The sequence below is a fragment of the Macaca thibetana genome, chromosome 4 (genome assembly GCF_024542745.1).
Source record: "Macaca thibetana thibetana isolate TM-01 chromosome 4, ASM2454274v1, whole genome shotgun sequence".
Taxonomy (NCBI): domain Eukaryota; kingdom Metazoa; phylum Chordata; class Mammalia; order Primates; family Cercopithecidae; genus Macaca; species Macaca thibetana.
This window is the reverse complement of record NC_065581.1, coordinates 58,643,342-58,666,375: the sequence shown is the minus strand read 5'-3', so window position 1 is coordinate 58,666,375 and position 23,034 is coordinate 58,643,342. Positions and strand designations below refer to the sequence as shown.

Sequence of the window (23,034 nt, the reverse complement as noted above, 5' to 3'; positions counted from 1 at the left end):
AGATTATGATCCTTTTGATTATTTAACGTATTTGCTTTTGTATCTCCAATGGCTAATATAGTACGTGATGTATAATAGGCTCTTAGAAACTGTTTAATGAATGAATAACTTAGGACAATAATGAGACAGAGGTCGAGTCTTAACTTAGCACAACCTGACTATCTGACCTGGAGCAACTGAGGTATTCTGTCTTTGTTTCCTGAACTGAAAATACATACTTAGATTTTATGAATAATTTTTAAATGCATTAAGTGATTTAGAATTGGTAATATTTTTTTGTCTCCAACTTTTTTTCTCCTTTTCTTTTAGGTTCAGGAGTACATGTGCAGGTAACCTGCGTGGCAAAAGGGTTTGGTGTACAGATTATTTTGCCACCCAGGTAACAGAGATAGTACACAATAGGTAGTTTTTCAATCCTTACCCTCTTCCCTCCCTCCAACCTTATGTAGGTCCTGGTGTCTGTTGTTACTTTTTTGTGTCCATAGGTACTCAGAGTTTAGTTCCCATTTATAAGTCAGAACATGTGGTATTTGGTTTTCTGGTCCTGTATTCATTTAGAATAATGGCCTCCAGCTCTATCCATGTTGCTGCAAAGGATATTATCTCATTCCTTTCTATGGCTGTGTAGTATTCCATCGTATATATGTACCACATTTTCTTTATCCAGTCTACTGTTGATGGGCATTTAGGTTAATTCCATGTTTTTGTTATTGTGAATACTGCTGTGATGAATATACATGTGCATGTGTCTTTATGGTAGAACAATTTATATTCCTTTAGATATATACCCAATAATGGGATTGCTGGGTCAAGTGCTAATTCTGCTTTAAATTCTTTGAGAAATTGTTTGAGAAAGCCAAATAGCTGTCCACAATGGCTGAACTAACTTACATTCCCACCAGCAATGTATAAGCATTCTCTTATCTCCACTTTTCTCCACAACCTCATAAGCATCTGTTATTTTTTGACTTTTTAATAATAACCATTCTGAAATGTTAGATGGTAACTCATTGTGGTTTTCATTTGGATTTCTCTAATGATTAGTGATGTTGAGCATTTTTTTCATGTTTGTTGGCCACATATACATCTTCTTTTGAAAAGTACCTGTTCATGTTCTTTGCCCATTTTTTAATGGAGTTGTTTGTTTTCTGCTTGTAGATTTGTTTATGTTCATCATAGATTCTGGATACTAGACCTTTGTTGGATGCATAGATTGCAAATATTTTCTCCCATTCTATGGTTGTTAGTTTACTATGTTGATAGTTTCTTTTGCTGTGCAGCAGCTCTTCAGTTTAATTAAGTCCCATGTGTCAATCTTCATTTTTGTTGCAATTGCTTTTGATGACTCTGTCATGAAACCTTTGTCAGGGCCTATTTCTAGATTGATATTTCCTAGGTTATCTTCTATGGTTTTCATAGTTTGAGGTTTTAGATTGAAGTCTTTAATCCATCTTGAGTTGATTTTTGTGTATGGTGTAAGGAAGAGGTCCAGTTTCAGTCTTGTGCATATGGTGAGTCAGTTATCACAGCACTATTTATTGAATAGGCAGTCCTTTCCCCATTGCTTGTTTTTGTTGACTTCATCAAAGATGACATGGTTGTAGGTGTGCAGCATTATTTATGGGCTATCTATTCTGTTCCATTTGTCTATGTGTCTGTTTTGTGACAGTAGCATGCTGTTTGGGTTACTGTAGCCTTGTATATAGTTTGCAGTCAGGTAAGATGATGCCTCCAGCTTTGTTCTTTTTTGCTGAGAGTTGCCTTGGCTATTTGAGCTCTTTTTTTGTTCCATATGAATTTAAAAATAGTTTTTTATAATTCTGTGAGGAATGTCATTGGTAGTTTGATAGGAATAGCACTAAATCTGCTCATTGCTTTGGGCAGTATGGCCATTTTAACAGTATTGATTCTTCCTGTCTATGAGCATGGAAATGTTTTCCATTTGTTTGTGTCACCTCTGATTTCTTCCAAGTGTTTTGTAATTCTCACTGTCTCTCTTTTACCTCCCTGATTAGCTGTATTCCTAGGTATTTTATTCTTTTTGTGGCTACTGTGAAAAGGATTGCATTCTTGATTTGGCTTTCAGCTTGGCTGTTTCTGGTATATAGGAGTACTACTGATGTGTGTATATTGCCTTTTATCTTGAAACTTTGCTGAAGTTGTTTAACAGATTAAGGAGATTTTAGGCAGAGACTGTGGGGTTTTCTACATATAGAATCTTACTATATGTAAACAGGGATAGTTTGACTTCCTCTCTTGCTATTTGGATGCCTTTTATTTCTTTCTCTTGCCTGATTGCTCTGGCCAGGATTTCCACTACTGTGTTGAATAGGACTGGTGAGAAAGGGCATCCTTGTCTTGTTCCTGTGTTCAAGGGGAATGTTTCCAGTTTTTGCCCATAAAAATTGGTAATTCTTTTGCTAGAGAAATAAAAGACAAAGTTACTCATTTCCTTCCCATTCTAATTTGGAATGTTCAAGTCCCACAGAAAAATTTCACATGCAAAGTTAAATTAATTTAATACCACGCCAGGCCAAAAAAAAAAAAAGAAGAAGATGGGTTAGGACATACACTGAGAAGGTTGAAAAAGAAAAAAATAATATTTATTAAGCTTTTACTTATTGCCAGGCACTGTGCTAGGAAGTGAGAAAACAAAAAATGAATAGGACATTATCTCCTTGCTGAGCAACTTACCCAGACAAACCAAGGGACAACCCAAGAATGTCACAAGCACGTTTTCTTAGTGAGGAGGTTGATTGGAAAAGCAGAACCACCCAAGGGGCTTTAACACACTCCATACCTCTCCTCTTCACTGAATCCCATTTCTCTGTCTACTTAGAGTTAGTGCCATGCTAAGCCACTCTTACTGACAGACCTAGGCCACATTCCTTAGGAACCAACAATGTCCAGTTGGTTAAAGTTTAGAATCATGACTAGATTGAGTTAAAGAAAAAGACAAAGTGAGCAATACTATTTTATTTAATATTTGTTATTATTTTTTAAGAGACAGGGTCTTATTCTATTCCCAAGGTTGGAATGCAATTGCACAATTATGGCTTACTGTAACCCCAAACACCTGGGCTCAAGCCAGCCTCCTACCTCTGCCTCCCAAGTTGCTGGGAATACATGTGCACATCACCACATTCAGCTTTTTTTTTTTTTTTTTTTTTGGTAGAGATGGGGGTCTCCCTGTGTTGCCCAGGCTGATCTTGAACTCCTGTCCTCAAGCAATCCTCCCACCTCAGCCTGAGATTACAGGTGTGAGTCACCACACCTGGGCCTTTGTTTTTTTTGTTGTTGTTGTTGTTGTTTTAAGTTTTAAAAAATGCCATTGAAGTAAGGGAGTATTTCTCGGGCATTACAAATTTGTCTTATAACCACAAATAAATATCAAGACTTATTACTGTGGTGTTTTGTAAAATACTGCAAAAGCTAAAGGGGTTCTCAAACTTGGGTCAGTATTAGAATCATCCAGGGGACTTGGTAAAGTACCAAGGCCTAGAATTTGTCCTATTTGTTGAAGTAAAAATGCACTGGACACTTGTTAAAAATAGTAAGATGAGTTTATTCAGGCTATTGTAGCAGAGGGAGACTTCTGCTGAAATAAAAGGTAGGAGAGTTTTTAAGCACTGGGGTGAGCTAGCTTCTTAGCAGAGTGATTGTCAAAGTGATTAGGTCATCTGTGTTTGCTAACTGTCTCTTATTGGAGTTAGGCTCCTACCCACTCACAGAGACTGGAAAATAGTAACACTATCTTCCGTTATTACATGTCAAAAGGATGGGCCCATGTCCTTGAGAAAGACATCAGTGGGTGGTAAAAAATGTCAAAAGGCTGGGAAAGTATTTATATCTCAAAGGAAGAAAGGAAGAATTTATACAGTTGTAATTTTAAAATAAATGTTATAAGAAAAGGGAGGTCCCAGGGATGAAGCCAACTTGATTGTAGTGGATAAGCTTTGTGATATGCTGCTGGATTTGGCTTGCCAGTATTTTATTGAGGATTTTCACATCAATGCTCATCTAGATTTTCTAGTTTATTTGCACAGAGGTGTTTATAGTATTCTCTGATGGTAGTTGGTATTATTGTGGGATCAGTGGTAATCTCTACTTTATCATTTTTTATTGTGTCTATTTGATTCTTCTCTCTTTTCTTCTTCATTAGTCTGGCTAGTGGTCAATCTATTTGTTAATCTGTTCAAATAGCCAGCTCCTGGATTCAATGATTTTTTGAAGGGTTTTTGGTATCTCTATCTCCTTCAGCTCTGATCTTAGTTACTTTTTGTCTTCTGCTAGCTTTTAAATTTGTTTGCTCTTACTTCTCTTCTTCTTTTAATTGTGATGTCAGGCTGTCCATTTTAGATCTTTCCAGCTTTCTGATATGGGCATTTAGTGCTATAAATTTCCCTACTAACACTGCTTTAGCTATGTCCCACAGATTCTGGTACATTGTCTCTTTGTTCTCATTGGTTTCAAAAAACTTTGCTACTTCTACCTTAATTTCGTTATTTACCCAGTAGTCATTTAGGAGCAGGTTGTTCAGTTTCCATGTAGTTGTTCGGTTTTGAGTGAGTTTCTTAATCCTGAGTTCTAATTTGATTGCACTGTGGTCTGAGAGACTGCTTGTTATTATTTCCATTCTTTTGCATTTGATGAGGAGTGTTTTACTTCCAATTATGTGGCTGATTTTAGAAAAAGTGCTATGTGGTGCCGAGAAGAATGTATATTCTGTTGATTTGGGGTGGAGAGTTCTGTATATGTCTATTAGGTCCACTTGGACGAGAGCTGAGTTCAAGTCCTGAATATTCTTGTTTTCTGTCTCATCGATCTGTCTAATATTGACAGTGGGGCGTTAAAGTCTCACTGTATTACTGTGTGGAAGTCTAAGTCTCTTTGTAGGTCTCTAAGAACTTGCTTTATGAATCTGGGTACTCCTGTATTGGGTGCATATATATTTAGGATAGTTATCTCTACATACCAAAAAGGCCTTTGACAAAATTTAACACCCCTTCATGATAAAAACACTCAATAAACTAGGTATTGACGGAATATGTCTCAAAATATTAAGAGCTATTTATGACAAACCCACAGCCAATATCATACTGAATGGGCAAAAGCTGGAAGCATTCCCTTTGAAAACTGGCACAAGACAAGGATGCCCTCTCTCAACACTCATATTCAACACAGTATTGGAAGTTCTGGCAAGGGCAATCTGGCAAGGGCAATCAGGCAAGAGAAAGAAATAAAGCATATTCAAATAGTAAGAGAGGAAGTCAAATTGATTCTGTTTGAGATGATATGATTTTATATTTAGAAAACCCCATTGCCTCAGCCCACAAACTCCTTAAGCTGATAAGCAAATTCAGCAAAACCTCAGGATATAAAATCCATGTGCAAAAATCACAAGCATTCCTATACACCAATAACAGACAAACAGAGAGCCAAACCATGAGTGAACTCCCATTCACAATTGTTACAAAGAGAATAAAATACCCAGGAATATAGCTTACAAGGGACATGAAGTACCTCTTCAAGGAGAACTATAAACCACTGCTCAAGGAAATAAGAGAGGACACAAACAAATGGAAAAACATGCTATGCTCACAGACAGGAAGAATCAATATCATGGACATGACTATAATGCCTAAAGTAATTTATAGATTCAGTGCTATTCCCATCAAGCTACCATTGACTTTCTTCAAAGAATTAGAAAAAACTACTTTAAATTTCATATGGAACCAGAAAAGAGCCTATAGAGCCAAGACAATTGTAAGCAAAAAGTCCAAAGCTGGAGGCATCCCACTACCAGACTTCAAAGTATACTACAAGGCTACAGTAACCAAAACAGCATGGTACTGAAACAAAAACAGATATATAGACCAATGTAACAGAACAAAGGCCTCAGAAATAACACCACACATCCACAACCATCTGATCTTCAACAAATCTGACAAAAACAAGAATTGGAGAAAGGATTCCCCATTTAATAAATTGTGCTGGTAAAACTGGCTAGCCATAGGCAGAAAACCGAAACCAGATCCCTTCCTTACACCTTATACAAAAATTAACTCAAGATGGATTAAAGACTTAAATGTAAAATCTAAAACCATAAAAACCCTAGAAGAAAACCTAGGCAATACCATTCAGGACATAGGCATGGGCAAAGACTTCATGACTAAAACACCAAAAGCAATTGCAACAAAGGCCAAAATTGACAAATTGAACCTAATTATACTAAAAAGCTTCTGCAGAGCAAAAGAAACTATCATCAGAGTGAAGAGGCAACCAAGAGAATGGGAGAAAATTTTTGCAATCTATCTATCCAACAAAGGTCTAATATCCAGAATCTACAAAGAACTTAAACAAATATACAAGAAAAAAACAAACAAACAATCCCATCAAAAAAGTGGGTGAAGGATATGAACAGACTTCTCAAAAGAAGACAGGTATGTGTCCAAGAAACATATAAAAAAAGCTCATCATCACTGGTCATTAGAGAAATGCAAATCAAAACCACAATGAGATACCATCTCACAGCAGTTAGAATGGTGATCATTAAAAAGTCAGGAAACAACAGATGCTAGAGAAGTTGTGGAGAAATAGGAACGCTTTTACACTGTTGGTGGGAGTGTAAATTAGTTCAACCATAGTGGAAGACAGTATGGCAATTCCTCAAGGATCAAGGACCAGAAATACCATTTGACCTAGCAATCCCATTACTGAGTATATACCCAAAGGATTATAAATCATTCTACTATAAAGACACATGCACACATATGTTTATTGCAGCACTATCCACAATGGCAAAGACTTGGAACCAACCTGAATGCCCATCAATGATGGACTGGATAAAGAAAATGTGGCACATATACACCATGGAATAATATACAGCCATCAAAAAGAATGAGTTCATATCCTTTGCAGGGATATGGATGAAGCTGGAAGCCATCATTCTCAGTATACTAACACATGAACAGAAAACCAAACACCACATGTTCTCACTCATAAGTGGGAGTTGAACAGTGAGAACTCATGGACACAGGAAGGTGAATATCACACACTGGGGGCTGAGAGGCAAGGGGAGGAAGAGCATTAGGACAAATACCTAATGGACGCAGGGCTTAAAACCTAGATGATGGGTTGATGGGTGCAGCAAACCACAATGGCACATATACACCTACGCAACAAACCTACATGTTCTGCACATGTATCCCAGAAGTTAAAGTACAATTAAAAAAAAAAAAAAAAAAGGAGAGAGAGAGAGAGAGGAAGGAAGGAAGAAGAGAAAGAGAGAGAAAGAAAAGGGAGGTCAAGGGCTTATAGTTAAGAAATGTATCTAAAGTCTAGACAAACTGAGCGGATCATTAAGGCCATCTTGAGCATACATCAATGAGTTTTCTTAGTTCACTAGATAAGAATCCATTAGGTACCCTTGGAAACCAGCACTGAGATGTTTAGAAAAACTCTCAAAACTGCCTCAAATTAAAGTGTTGACAAAATAATCTAATCATATTTCATTTATGTTGCATTCATGAATTCTCCCTTTACTCAGTATATGTGACAGTAAAATACATGTAACTTTTACGTAGGATGAAAAGAAATAGAACTCAAATATAAGGCTTCCAGATAAAATACAGGACACGTGGTTCATACTTTCTGAAATTCACATTTTACTGGGTGCTGTGTACTTTTATTTGCTGTATCTGGTCACCCTAAGGTGGAGATTATGTTTGTGCTTTCCCTCACAGCACACAAACAACTTCTAATTAAAAATCTTAAAGGTATTGCCTTAGTGTTTTTGTGAAGAAGGATGTTTGAAATGAGTCAAGACAGATAAGAGTCTTAAGTCTTTTAGTACAGTATCCTTTTAGGAATTGCCTTTTCCTGAACATCCCATCTCCACAATGCCCAGGCCTAACAATATAGCCTCTTGATGTGCCCGAGGCCAGGTGTCTCTCTCAGCCATTGTTTGTGAGGCAAACCTTTCCTGCCTGGGGTGCCTTGATTTATGGAAGTCACTTATTCTCTTTTAAATGTTAGGAACTCAGCAGGTTGAAATATAAACATTTTTTTCAAACAGGTTCAAAGAATGTGAACAATCTACAAAGGACATAATCAAATGCCTTCCAAATTGCAAAGCCACAGGTTCCAGACCCCACCAGATTTCAGTTTTGTGCATATTTTATCAACCATTTGAACAACAGAGAGTGGCTGACCTGCTTGGCTCAGTTATCAAAGGGATCTGTTGTTATCCTGTAATGACAAAAGTGGGTCTGAATGACAATTTAACAGCAAAAGCCATTTCTTTCCATTTTATACTTTAAAAAACTGCCAAGTAATTAACTTCACGCAGTTTTGTTGGCAAAGTAATACTACAGATAAAATGAAACATTCATTAATAATTGACTGTGAAACTGTAGTTAAATACTGTTGAGCTAATATAATCACTAACAGGAAAGATAGAGCAGAATGACTGAGAAATGGGAAAGTAAAAGCAATTACAATGGGATGCTTCAGCTCTGAAGGGTTGCAAAGGAAAGAAAAAGAGAGCTCAAAAACAGAAGGTAAAAACATTATTTACAGTATCTTTATTTTCATATATTTATGAGCTAACCAATCGATTATAGTGCTCAAGTCCAACATGATTTCCCCTTTAAAAAAAAGAAAACACTCAAAGAGAGCCTTTCATTTGTGTAAAGATTCAAATAGGTAAAAGACACATAAACATGATAAATAACCAAAAGTTCATCACAGTATATGATGAAATACCCAATTAAGCCAGCAATAACTATGTACCAAAGCAAGCACTTTATTTCTACTTTAAGGCCTATGCCTTGTCCATCGTACTGTCCTTTAACTAAATGCTACTGACAATGACTCTACCATCCTGTCACAATGTGACTATTGTTTTCTCCCCCATACAAAAATCTTCTAAATGATTTGGGCCCCCCCAAAAATAGTATAAGTTCAAAAATATTTCTGGATAAATAAATCCTTTCATCTGGAAATATCTGCGATTCCTTTTATGCAGAAAACAAAACAAAAGGCAAAGAAAATAATTTCCTCTGCCTCAAATGGATGTTCTTTGTATATCTCCACTTCAGTATCTAGGTTACCCATAAATTCTGAGAAAAAAAAAAATCATAGAGAGGGGGGAGATGAGCCTCACACTAGATAATTTCTTAGCTTTTGTACTTGTATATTGTTAAAATAATGCATGTTTAAATTGCTTTGATCTGAGGATCACTGAATAGCATCAAGCCTTTCCTACTGAAAATTAAGTATCTTTGAGGATAAATAGTAATTAAATTTCTATTTTTTGTAATGGGGAGACCCAGATACTAAGCTTTCTACTAAACCGCTATGAGCAAAGCTCAGAAATAGAACCTGGAATTTTCCACTTTTACCCTGTTCTCAGCAAAAGACTACATTATATCTTTGGGAATTATTTGTAATAGCATTGTTTAAAAGAAAATGCAGTAATGTTGCAGGAAGAAAGGATATAGGATAAGGATAAAATCATAAAGAAAAATCTCTATTGCAAAAGATTTTTGTTGCACCTCTGGTTCACTTTAGAACATCAGCAATCTGTTTTGAACTGGTCCATAATTTCTAGTGCAATTCAAAAATAATTGCTAATGTGCTTTTTAACTTGCAATTTTCAGAGCCATAAACCTTAAAATTCACCCTGGAAATGCTGAGGCTCCTTATTTTAAAATGTGAGAAAAGAAATGCCTTATGTCTTTTCTGTATATTCCTACTCAAAGACAAACAGCTCTCTGGATCTGTAAGAGGAAGTTATGATTTGATTCATAACACAAAGAAACAAGGGAGGAAAAAAAAGAAAAAAAAAAGGCAAACAGAGATGAGTACTTGGCGGTCATGCTTATCAAATTAACACAAAAAATATGCTTTTCTGATTCAAATATCTTAATTACATAAGTCTGAGGTAACACAAACAATGTAGAATGGACCACAATTAATTAATTGTATTTATTATAGTAGTCAAACTCCTGATTTAAGCCTATTATAACTCAGCTATCTGGCCTTAAAGTAAGACAAATGATCCCATTCAATTTTTTTAAATTTATTATTTTTTTTTAGACACAGGGTCTCAGTCTGTCACCAAGGCTGCAGTGCAGTGGCACGATCATAGCTCACTACAGTCTCACACTCCTAGGCTCAAGCGATCCTCCTGCCTCAGCCTCCCAAGTAACTGGGACCACAGGCGTGCACCACCAGGTTAAGTCTTTAAACATTTTTTGTAGAGACAGGGTCTCATTTTGTTGTCCACACTGGCCTCAAACTCCTGGCTTGTTCAAGTGGTCCTCCTGCCTTGGCCTCCTAAAGTGTTGGGATTACAGGCATAAGCCCCTGTGCTTGGCTCAAAATTATCTCATTCTTTAAAGCAAAATATAATTTATTTATTTATGAAGGAACATTTCAGATGGATAGCTTAATGCTCAAATCCTGAAAAATTATTGTATTATGGATAGTTTCAAGGTTTCTTTTAAAGAACTCTAACAATATACATTCTTGTACGTTCTTCTTTCCTAAAGTTGAAGCTCCTTTTCACATATCTAAAGCAAGTTTGACTGCACTTGAGCTTATATATATATATATATATATATAAGCCTGAAAAAAATACTAATTAAACTTAAAGTGTTAAATAATGAAATAGCATGTTCTGCAAGTGACTGAACAGTCCATTTCCAGTCCACTCAATTGTCTTAAACACAAACGGACAAACTGAAGCAAACTGTTTCACATATCTAAAGCAAGTTTTCACATATCTAAAGCAAGTTTGACTGCACTTGAGCTAATATATATATATAAGCCTGAAAAAAATACTAATTAAACTTAAAGTGTTAAAGATAAACAATGAAATAGCATGTTTTGCAAGTGACTGGACAGTCCATTTCCAGTCCACTCAGTTGTCTTAAACACAAATGGACAAACTGAAGCAAACTGTTTCATCTTTGGCCTCAATCACACTTACAAAGCAGTTGCCTCATCAGGGATTCAAGGCTCCTCCTACTCTGGGTTATGAATCTTAACCCGCAGGTTGACTGATGGCTGAAAGCACTGGGGACTGACCCTCCCACTTCCTGTTCTCATACCACAGTTGCACACCCTGGAACGTAAAAAGCATGCTATAAAAGGTACTTCAAAATATAACAACACACACACACACACATATCCATGTGTTTCTGACCCTCTAGAATTCTCAGAAATACTTCCTACCTCTCCAGCTATCAGCTTTTCACACTGGAATGAAGAATCTTAGGTCTTTAGTTAGAGATAATCCTCCAAAAGGCCAGAGTCTCTGATGAATTTGGCCTTGCCTCATTGTCCCTTATCAGCATAGACCTACCCCAGAATAGACTCCCCAGAAGGTGTCTTTCTAACTAGATATTTACATGTAGAAAGGTTCATGGATATGCCAGTCCTGTTGTGTAGATTTGAAGAGCAAAGTCTCCAGCTTGCTTTATTTTATCATTTTGACAACATAAGACACTTTGAAAATATTTACTTCAGCTTATAAGCTGTTTTCTTCAAAATTTTTATTTCTAAATATTGCTTCACTTTGGGTCCTTTATCTACTTTGTCCAAACAAGGCTGAAAATAATGTCAGTATTTAATAACAACTACACAAATTATTCAATTCCTGAAATTATCTAACCTCAATTACATATTAGTTTTTTCAGATTACAGGTAAATCCTTCATATCAGTTTATACCCAGAAAATATATTATACATTCATTATTCAAAAACTTTGCTTTTACTATAAATATGTGAACATATATGCCAAATTCAAATATCATCCCTTTGTACCTTTTTAGGTAATTACAACTGGACTGCAATTACAATTTTGAGGTAGATCTGTGCTGAATGGTTCCTACAAAACTAGCTTACAAAAGATGATAAATTTCTTTAAAGTTTTCATTTGATTAAAATAATTTATAAAAACATCTTTTCAATTCCATTGAAGTTTCAGATGTGAGCTAGATCAAATCATCAAAATAAATTTTGAGCTTTTATTGGGTTCAATAGGCCAAGATCTCAAATTAGTGTATGTTTCCCACCATAATATTATTTCCATTAGCCTACAAATGCTTTTTAAAGTTAGACATCATTTTATAAAACAGGAAAAGGGGTAATAAATATTCTTAGGGCCTTGCAATAATTTTTAACTTGTCAGGGAACTAGACAACTGACTTTTGTGACTGGGTCAGGATGAAAGGATAAAGATAAAAGGAATAATTTCTATTTCCCCACCTCTCCAGAGTACTGTATAATTTACTTTCACATGGCCCAATTGTAAACTCACCACCTCTCTAAAGGCTTAATAAAAATTAGGGCTTTACTTGTTTTCTATCATCTAAAAATATTCTGACTTGACGAGCATACTAAATATCTAGCTAGAATATGGGCTATGTGTTGTTGGGGCTCAGAAGATAATACCCCACAATGTGGCATGTTGGCATGCTGAGTGCTTGGAACAAAGAAGATTGAAAAGCCTCAGAAATGAGCCTCAGAACCAAGGTCGCTCTCTCTGACCTTCTCCTGCCCTTTCTTCTCTTTCCTTTTGCTAGTGCAGAGAGAAGCTTTCTCAAAGTTCCCTTATCTGACTGAGGGAAGTTCTTCCAAAAGGAATGCAATTGTCTTGAACCCCTTCCCTAGGAATCTCATCAAACAACCAGAAAAGATTATTTACCAGAAAGGACATTAAAAGTCATCACCACATACAGGCTGGGCACAGTGGGGCTCCCACCTGTAATCCCAGCCCTTTGGGAGGCCAAGGTGGGCAGATCACTCAAGGCCAGGAGTTTGAGATCAGCTTGGCCAACATGGCAAAAACTTATCTCTACTAAAAAGATGAAAAAAAAAAAAATAGCTGGGCATGGTGACATGCACCTGTAGTCCCAGCTAATCAGGAGACTGAGGAACGAAAATCACTTGAACCCGGGAGGTGGAGGTTGCAGTGAGCCAAGATCACACCACTGCACTCCAGCCTAGGCAACAGGGCAAGACTTCGTCTCAAAAAAAAAAAAAAGAAGTAATCATCACATCCAGACAGCATCTTCTCCTGAAGGTTGATCCCCAAATAACTTTTATTACCTAAGAGACTTTTATCTGTGTAGTAAGATAAACTTTGTTCACCATGAGATTCCTCCCCTGTCCCTCCCATAACTTACAGCCACCTCCCCAAAGAGTCTGAAGCCCCTATTCCTTCATGCTATTTTAACCTTCAATCATCTCTGTTCCCTTCTTTGAGTCTCATATCTTATATGGCTCCCATGCACACTTGCACATTAACAGATTTGTATGCCTTTTGCCTATTAATGTATTGTCAGTTTATTTCAGCAGATTCAGACCTTCAGAGGGGAAAAGAAAAATTCATTTCACTCCTACAGTGTTTACAAACAAATTATATATGCATACAGGAACCATGCTATATTTATTTCTATATCACCAATACCTACAATATTTATGATGTATCAAGTTATTCAGTGGATGTATGTATACCAAATTGAAATTAATGTATCAAGATGGATAAGAATGAGAGGATAAAGGAGAACTAAGCTCACAGATCATATGTACTCATACATCACTCAAAATATGCAGACAGAAATAGATTTCTATGTACAAGAAGTAAAACATGCTCCTAAAGCTTTCATAAAGCCAAAAGCCAAAAATACATACATTTTTTCAAATATTCACATAGATGGACTGCTTTAGGGAATAAATATAGCCTCATCGTGCTCAGGAAGTGAGAATAATGAAAGGATAGAGCCCAGGGTGCTGATTTACTGCTCTCTTAGGTGCCTTTCCTTGCTGATTTATGGAGGTGCCATAGAAACGCCTTTGGAAGAAGCCTGTTCCCTTTTTCAGGGAATAGTTACTGCTCTGACACTCAGCCATGGAACAGAGAGAAAAAACAATATAGAAATTAACATGATAAATTTTTTTAGTAAAATACAAACAGGCATACCTCTGAGATATTATGGGTTTAATTTCAGACTACCACAATAAAGCAAAATCATAATAAAGTGAGTCACTTGAATTTTTTGTTTCCCAGTGCATATAAAACTTATATTTACAATATACTGTAGTCTGTTAAGTGTGCTATAGCATTATGTCTAAAATAATAATGTACATACCTTAATTTTAAAATACTTTTATTGCTAACAACAACAACAAAAAATGCTAACAATCGGGCTAGGCGTGGTGGCTCACGCCTTTAATCCCAGCACTTTGGGAAGCCAAGATGGGCGGATCAAGAGGTCAGCCAGTGAGACTAGATAGCCAACATGGTGAAACCCCGTTTCTACTAAAACACACACAAAAAAATTAGCTGGGCGTGGTGGCGCACCCGTAGTCCCAGCTACTCCGGAGGCTGAAGCAGGGGAATCGCTTGAACCCGGGAAGTGGAGGTTGCAGTGAGCTGAAATCACGGCACTGCACTCCAGCCTGGCCACAGAGCAAGACTCCGTCTCAAAAATAAAATAAAATTAAATTAAAAACATGCTAACAATCATCTGAACTTTTAGCAAGTCATAATGTTTTCGCTGGTGAAGGCTCTTACTTCATTGTTGATGGCTACGGACTGATCAGGGTGGGGTTGCTGAAGGCTGGGGTAGCTGTGGCCATTTCGAAAAAACAACAATGAAGTTTGCTGCATCGATTGATTCTTCCTTTCACAAAAGATTTCTCTGTAGCATGCAATGCTGTTTGATAGCATTTTACCTTGTGTAGAACTGCTTTCAAAATTGCAGTCAATCCTCTCAAACCCCGCCGCTGCTTTGTCAACTAAGGTTATGTAATATTCTAAATCCTTTGTTGACATTTCTACAAAGTTCACAGCATCTTCACCACGAGATTTCATCTCAAGAAACTACTTTCCTTTGCTCATTGATGAGAAGCAGCTCCTCATTCATTCAAGTTTTATCGTGAGATTGCAGCAATTCAGTCACATCTTTAGATATTGTTCTACTTCTAGTTTTCTTGCTATTTCTACCACAACTTCAATTATAATAGTAACATCAAAGATAGGTATCTGTTGTGATGATCTAATAAGAATGAGAGGAAAAAAGGGAACTATGAAATATTTCAAACTTTATTATTATTATTGTGTCAGTATTAACAAAATGTGACACAGAGAAATGAAGTGAGCCCAAGCTGTTGGAAAAACGGCAATGATAGACTTACTGCAGAGTTGCCACAAATCTTCAATTTATTAAAAAAAAAATCTGTGAAACACAATAAAGTGAAGCACAATAAAATGAGGCATCCCTGATTTTTCTTCATATTTCATTAGTTTTTATATATTGTTAATATTTGAACAATTTATATGTTTATATGGGATTTTATATGGGAGTTTATATGGGATTACACCATAAAATTTCATTGCCAAAAATATTACCTATCTGTGGTTGTAGTGTCACTAGGTTCTGACATTATTGCAGATAAAATTTCAGTTGACAAAATCCAGCAAAACAACCTAGTAATGATGAGAAGAAAGATTTAAAGGGGTAAAATCAATTTTTTTTGCCATTTTTAAGGGAAAAAAAATAGATTATTTTCCTGATTTGAGGGGTCTATGATTCCTAACATAAAATCTATGAGACTTCTGTTTCTCATAACAAACAAAAATATCCTATGGTAAGATTATATGAAATTCTGGAAAGATGGGAACCCCTTTTTCCCTCTCCTCTTGACAATATCCCCCGAATGGAGCAGCTGTTACCTTCCTCTCCTCCACCTACCCTCTCCTCGTAATACGTCCCAGCAGTGAGACAGAGAATGAACAAATACACCACCTTGTGAAACAGAGCTACCAGAGGAAAAAAAAAATGACTACTGAACAAAAAATGAATGTGGATTAAGATTCAGCATGATAAAAGATTTTCTAAAAATAGACATGATTATCAAATTAAAAATGCAGTAAATCTCAGGATTGGAAGAATTTGCTAAAAAAAAAAAAAAAACACTAATTCAGTAAATGAATTTAACAAAAAGATTTTTAAAATCTCTCAGGTCACTAACTCAGGTCCCAAAAGGGCAAATAAGGGAGGAGATAAGGGGCTTCAAGGGCAGATCACACAGGGTAGGTGGCTGGGGGTGGTGGGAGTCGGGGGGGGATAGAATAAAATGTGATAATGATGCAGATAATAGATAAAGTTTCCCTGAGCTAAAGAAAATCTTGAGTTCTCTTATTAAAAGGGCTCACTAAATCCAGGAATGTTTGACACACACTTAAGCACATCGTGGTAAAATTACTGATTTTTAAGAATGAAGAAAAAATATTTTACAATCCCTCAAGTTAGTAAATGTTACCTTGCAATACTCACATCAGAACAGTTACTTCAAATAACTGTACTTGAAGTACAGTAAACAATACCCACATCAGAACAGTTACTTCAAGACAGTAGAGGAAAAAGAAAGGATCCAATGGTAAACCAAAAACATCCCAAACAAAACAAAAAATCTTTATATAACTAAATTAAAAGATAATAGTGCCCCCACCCTCACCCGCAACATTGCCTCGACCCCAGGATTCCCCCAGCTCGCCTGCCTGCCATGGCTGACAAGGAAGCAGCCTTTGATGATGCAGTGGAAGGAAGAGTTATCAACGAGGAGTACAAAAAACGGAAAAAGAACACCCCTTTTTTTATGATTTGGTGATGACCCATGCTCTGGAGTGGCCCAGCCTAACTGCCCAGTGGCTTCCAGATGTAACCAGACCAGAAGGGAAAGATTTCAGCATTCATCAACTTGCCCTGGGGACATACACATTGGATGAAGAAAACCATCCTGTTATAGCCAGTGTACAACTTCCTAATGATGATGCTCAGTTTGATGCGTCACACTACGGCAGCGAGAAAGGAGAATTTGGAGGTTTTGGTTCAGTTAGTGGAAAAACTGAAATAGAAATCAAGATCAACCATGAAGGAGAAGTAAACAGGGCCCGTTATATGCCCCAGAACCCTTGTATCATCACAACAAAGACTCCTTCAGTGGTGTTCTTGTGTTTGACTATACAAAACACCCTTCTAAACCAGATCCTTCTGGAGAGTGCAACCCAGACTTACATCTCCATGGACATCAGAAGGAAGGCTATGGGCTTTCTTGGAACCCAAATCTCAGTGGGCACTTACTTAGTGCTTCAGATGACCACACCATCTGCCTGTGGGGCATCAGTGCCATTCCAAAGGAGGAAAAAGTGGTGGATGTGAACACCATCTTTACAGGACATACAGCAGTAGTCGAAGATGTTTCCTGGCATCTGCTCCATGAGTCTCTGTTTGGGTCAGTTGCTGATGATCAGAAACTTATGATTTGGGATACTCGTTCAAACACTACTTCCAAACCAAGCCACTCAGTTGAGGCTGACACTGCTGAAGTGAGGCTGACACTGCTGAAGTGACGCTCACACTGCTGCCTCTCTTTCAATCCTTATAGTGAGTTCCTTCTTGCCACAGGATCCACTAAGAATGTTGACTTGTGGGATCTGAGAAATCTGAAACTTAAGTTGCATTCCTTTGAATCACATAAGGATAAAATATTCCAGGTTCAGTGGTCAACTCACAATGAGAGTATTTTGGCTTCCAGTGGTACCAATTGCAGACTGAATGTCTGGGATTTAAGTAAAACTGGAGAGAAACAATCCCCAGAAGATGAAGAAGATGAGCCACTAGAGTTGTTGTTTATTCATGGCAGTCACACTGCCAAGATACCTGATTTCTCCTGGAATCCCAATGAACCTTGGGTGATTTGTTCTGTAACAGAAGACAATACCATGCAAGTGTGGCAAATGGCAGAGAACATTTACGATGAAGACCCTGAAGGAAGCATGGATCCAGAAGGATAAGAGTACTAGATATGTCTTTACTTCTTGCGATTTTAGACTCCCCTTTTTTCTTCTCAACCCTGAGAGTGATTCAATGCTGGTTTCAAGACACAGACTCTGTTCAGCTATCCCTCTATATAATAGGTACCACCAATAATGCTATTAGCCCAAACAGTGGGTGTTTTCTAAATAATAATGGGGGGCAGGGGGAGCTTGATTCAGCAAAGCCACAGACTTACATTGAAATTTTCTTCTAGAATTTTCTAGTAACAAACCCAGGTCTAAAGTAGCTACAGAAAGGGGAATAATATGTGTGATTATTTTTCTTCTTATGCTATATCCTCAAGTTTTTCAGACTCATTTAAGTAAAGGCTACAGTGAGTAAGGAATAGAACCAAATGAGGTAGGTGTCTGAGCCATGAAGTATAAATACTGAAAGATGTCACTTTTATTCAGGAAATAGAGGAGATTCTAGTCATATAGATTCCTACTCGAAAATCTTGGCACCTGACTTTCAGGATGCACATTTTCATACGTAGACCAGTTTCCTCTTGGTTTCTTCAGTTAAGTCAAAACTACACGTTCCTCTTTCCCCATATATTTTTGCTCATTACTGTATTTCTTGAGCTATTTTCATGTTCTTTCTTTTCTTTCTGTGAAATGGTGTTTGTTTGTTTGTTTGTTTTTACTTGAGGCCACCAAGTTGTAAAGATGTATGTTTTTACCTGACAGTTATACCATAGGTAGACTGTCAAGTCGAGAAGAGTAAATCAATAACTTATATTTGTTTTAAAAATTAAATGAATCCTTGATTTAATAAAAAAGATAATAGTAAGTCACTGAAAGTGCTAAGTGATCTTATTAAAACTTAGGAGTTAGGTGTCATATGTGCAAGTATATCGCTTTACAAAATACACGGTATGACATCAGGTTTACACCAGAGTCATGAACTTATCATAATACTGATACAATACATGATCCTTCCTCTAGCATTGGGATCTGTACACTTTGAACCATTGACCTCTGGAGAATCTGAAGGTATTGATTCAATGCCAGGATATGCGAAGATGGATGGTCATTTCCAGCTTCTCTACATTCTCTGAGACTTGGAGTAAGCACATCTCTTTCTTAATCTGAACTTGATATATCACTGTTACACACATTTCATTATTATTGACCATTTGTGGTATATGTTGGCTCTCTCTGCTTTTTAAAGACAAGGCGGCAGGGGAAGTGGGGGTGGGAAGGAAGCAAATAAAAATATTTGGTAGCTTTTATACCAAATATTTGGTGTAAAAGATAAGCATCCCACAGAAAACAGAAATATGTATCTTCTTTATGTCCTCAATTATTAAAAATTTAAATGACTCTGCAAAAAAAAAGATGACCAAAGATGAACTCATAACAGTCTCAGCTGAAAGGCTGTCTTGCTGAGTGGGAGGAAGAGAAGAGCTGGATAAGACAAGGATTTTAAAAACAAAACCACAGTCACTGAATTTTAACTGAAGATCTTTAGAAGCACTGAAGATCAGAATCAACGCTGCGTAAAATCTAATTGGAAAAAAAATATTTAGAATTTTATGTACAATGCAGAGAGAATAATTAAAAGATAAAAATGAAAGAATCAGGATGGTCTGGTGAAGGGGGTGCAGGCAAACACCCTTCCTCTCACTGGCTATGAAATGGCTGCACCCGACACACCACGGGAGCAACAGCTCTGTGACCCTCAGGCACGCCCAGGCCCTGGCTCCTGCAGCCACTGCCTCTATGACCACGGGTCCACTGCATTCTCAGATGAAAGCACCTGGCGGCCTTTGTTAGAGCCCACGTGGGCAAGAGGTAGGAGAATAGGTTCTAGAGGCAGGGAAGCTAAGGCCATTTCACACTGACTTCCTAGAACTAAATTGAAAGGAAAATCCTAACTTTTCACCTAAGTAACAAAAAGACCAGAGGCTACTCCCTTTGCAAACCCCCACCTTTTCTGCAGGGTAGATGGGAAATTGAAAGTTGCTTTTTGCAACCAATCAGATGTTTGCATAGGAGTGTAACTTTGTAACTTCAGCCTCTGCTTTCCACAACCAATCAGACTGGTTCCCACCACAATCAGTCAGACTGATTACCACCACTTCATTTACATGGGGTGAACACCAAATAGCCAGTGGGAAACCTCTAGAGGGTATTTGGACCTGAGAAGATTCTGTATCTAGGTCCTTGAGCCACTGCTGGGGTCTGCTCCCACCCTGTGGAGTGTACTTTCATTTTCAATAAATCCCTGCTTTGGTTCTTTTGTTGCTTCATTCTTTCCTTGGTTTATTTGTGTGTTTTGTTCAATTCTTTGCTCAAAAAGCCAAGAACCTGGACACCCTCCACCGGTAACAGGCAGTGCAGGTGAGTTCCCCCTGCCACACTCCTCCTGCGTGGGCTCTAGAGATGCCACCCAGCTCCCATCCTCACTCTGTCCCCTGATGTTGGCTGCTCTGTCACAAACTAGCAATATGCTTAATATAAAACTGAATCTGCCATGTAATTGTTAACAAAAAGAAGGACTGCGAGTCTGTTATTCTAAACTAAGGCTGTCATTTGTGATAGCTGTTCCTCAACATTTAACTGGCTTATATTTAATAATCTTGTTTTAATAGCAGCTTAATCCATCCAGTTAGCATGCACTTAGCAATCAGTTTATCTTGGATGGAACTATTCCAACAACAAATCCTTGTGTTATTCAGCAAGTTCACTCCTTACACCCAGGTCTGAGGGGTCACTGGCAGGAGCCCTGTGCATGAGAGGACTGGTATTGCAAACTCATGAAAAATATTTTTATAAGAACACAGTGTGACCTGTAAATTAAGGCATATGTTTTTGTGACAGGCTCCAGGGGAGTGCTTCTCTGTGACTCTTTTTTTTTTTTTTTTTTTTTGGAGACGGAGTCTCGCTCTGTCGCCCAGGCTGGAGTGCTATGGCCGGATCTCAGCTCACTGCAAGCTCCGCCTCCCGGGTCTACGCCATTCTCCTGCCTCAGCCCCCCGAGTAGCTGGGACTACAGGCGCCCGCCACCTCGCCCGGCTAGTTTTTTGTATTTTTTAGTAGAGATGGGGTTTCACTGTGTTAGCCAGGATGGTCTCGATCTCCTGACCTCGTGATCCGCCCATCTCGGCCTCCCAAAGTGCTGGGATTACAGGCTTGAGCCACCGCGCCCGGCCCTTCTCTGTGACTCTTATTCATTCTCTTGGATTGAAAGACAGTTGAATCCCAATGCCATAAAGGTTTATGGATTATGCTATTGCCAGGATAGGAGCTACACAGGACTTTGGACAGCAGGGAGGATTTGTGTGGCAGAAGCATTTAGTATGAATTAATTAATTTGTCTAAGTCACAATCATTTCTTGCCTATTCTTCAATAATCTCATATATCCCTTCCTCTTTAGCCTCTGTCCAAATCTTTTAAAGTGTAAATCCAATCCCATCACTTCCTTAATTAAAACTCTTCAACGGCTTCAGGTTCTTAACACTCTTGGCCCATTTCACCTTGTCTTTGCTATGTCCACATCCTTGTGTACATAATGTTTTGGCAGATTGGCTTTCTCTTGGTTCCTGGAGAGAACCAAGCTCCTTCCTGCCTTAGAGCCTTACTCATGTTAACATACTGTTTCTTTTTCCCTGAAATGCTTTCCAACCAACTCCTTCTCCTCCCACAACTAACTTCTTCCTATCTTTAGCTCCATAGGGAGGGCAACTCTAACATCCTGGTCCAGATTAGGTTACTCTTTAACATACTTTCAGGTTCTCTTAAACACTCTAAGACCTTTTCCTTCATAGGACATATTACCACTTGAATTGTGTAACTTTTTTTTTTTTTTTTTTTTTTTTTTTTTTTTTTGCTTTGGAGACAAAGAGTCTTGCTCGACACCCAGGCTGTAGTGCAGTGACATGATCTCGGCTCACTGCAACCTCCACCTCCCAGGTTCAAGCAATTCTTCCACCTCAGCCTCCCAAGTAGCTGGGACTACAGGCGCCCACAACCACACCCGGTTACTTTTTGTATTTTTTGGTAGACAGGGGATTTCACCATGTTGGCCAGGCTGGCCTTGATCTCCTGACCTCAAGTGATCCGCCCACCTTGGCCTCCCAAAGTTGCTGGGATTATAGGTGTGAGCCACGCAACTGGCCTGAATTGTGTAACATTTTCTTCCAATAGTTATCACATATATTTTTCTACAAACTAAAAGCTCCATGACAGCAGGTGCGTTACCTTCAGGTGTGTCACCAGTCCTTAGATTAATGCCTGGCACAAATAATGCATTTGCTTTTTCTTGGATGAAACAAATAATTGTGTTGCTCAATAATGCCACCCTAGATCCAGGCTGGAGGGCCTAGAGGAATGAATGAATGAACGAATGAATGAATGAATGGCACTAACAAATTATGTGATCTCTGGCATGTCTAGGGCTCAGTTTCTTTGTATTTTAATTCAAGCTGATAATTCCTGTAAAATCGTTGCTTTATAAAATTGTTATAAAGAACATCTGAAATTACACACACAAACACACACACGCACACAGAGAGACATGTTACTAAACTGTGTCTATTTGCCTGTGTGCAATGGAAAGCCAAACACCAAAGCACTGGGTTTTGTAGCGAGAAATGTTTATTGCCAGGCAGCTGAGCAAGGAGACATGAGTCAGGCTCAAATCTGTCTTTCCAAGATGGGGGTTGGGCGAATTTTATAGTCAGAGAGTAATGAAGTGTGATCTGATTGGATCTTGTGAGGGGGTGGTGCCGGGAGGTGTGCACTGACCGGACTATGCCATGAGGTGATGACAGGGCTTGGTCCGATTGGACCTGGATCATGCCATGTGGTGTTTGCTTCTTCATTCAGTCACCATTCCTTGGTCTGAGCACTTAGGTTGTGCCCATGGTTGCACACTTGGTTTATCTGGTATACTCAGGTTACATAACTGAGAAATAACTTACCACTTTATTACACAAAGTTGAACCAGATTGGGTTATTGCAGTTAATGATAAATGTTTATGTCTGTGCTATCAAATATATAGGTATTACTATAGTTTGGAATTACCACATGTATCACTAAGGTATCAGTATCAGTAAACTGGAATCAAGTAGGTTTAAAAAGTACCAGAATTATTACCAGGATTATTACCTCTCTTAAGAAGCCCAGTGACAG

At 38.0% G+C, this 23,034-nt stretch overlaps 2 protein-coding genes and 1 pseudogene across 3 annotated transcripts in view; all 3 read left to right on the top strand.

The window, feature by feature from the left end:
* The window catches only part of DST (dystonin), a 1,587,602-nt gene that overhangs the window by 81,151 nt on the left and 1,483,417 nt on the right, over positions 1-23,034 (top strand). The gene's annotated exons all lie outside the window — the stretch shown is intronic.
* LOC126953305 (60S ribosomal protein L21-like) overlaps positions 1-23,034 on the top strand; it is a 710,657-nt gene that overhangs the window by 130,695 nt on the left and 556,928 nt on the right. The gene's annotated exons all lie outside the window — the stretch shown is intronic.
* On the top strand, positions 16,582-17,872 carry LOC126953299 (histone-binding protein RBBP4-like; annotated as a pseudogene).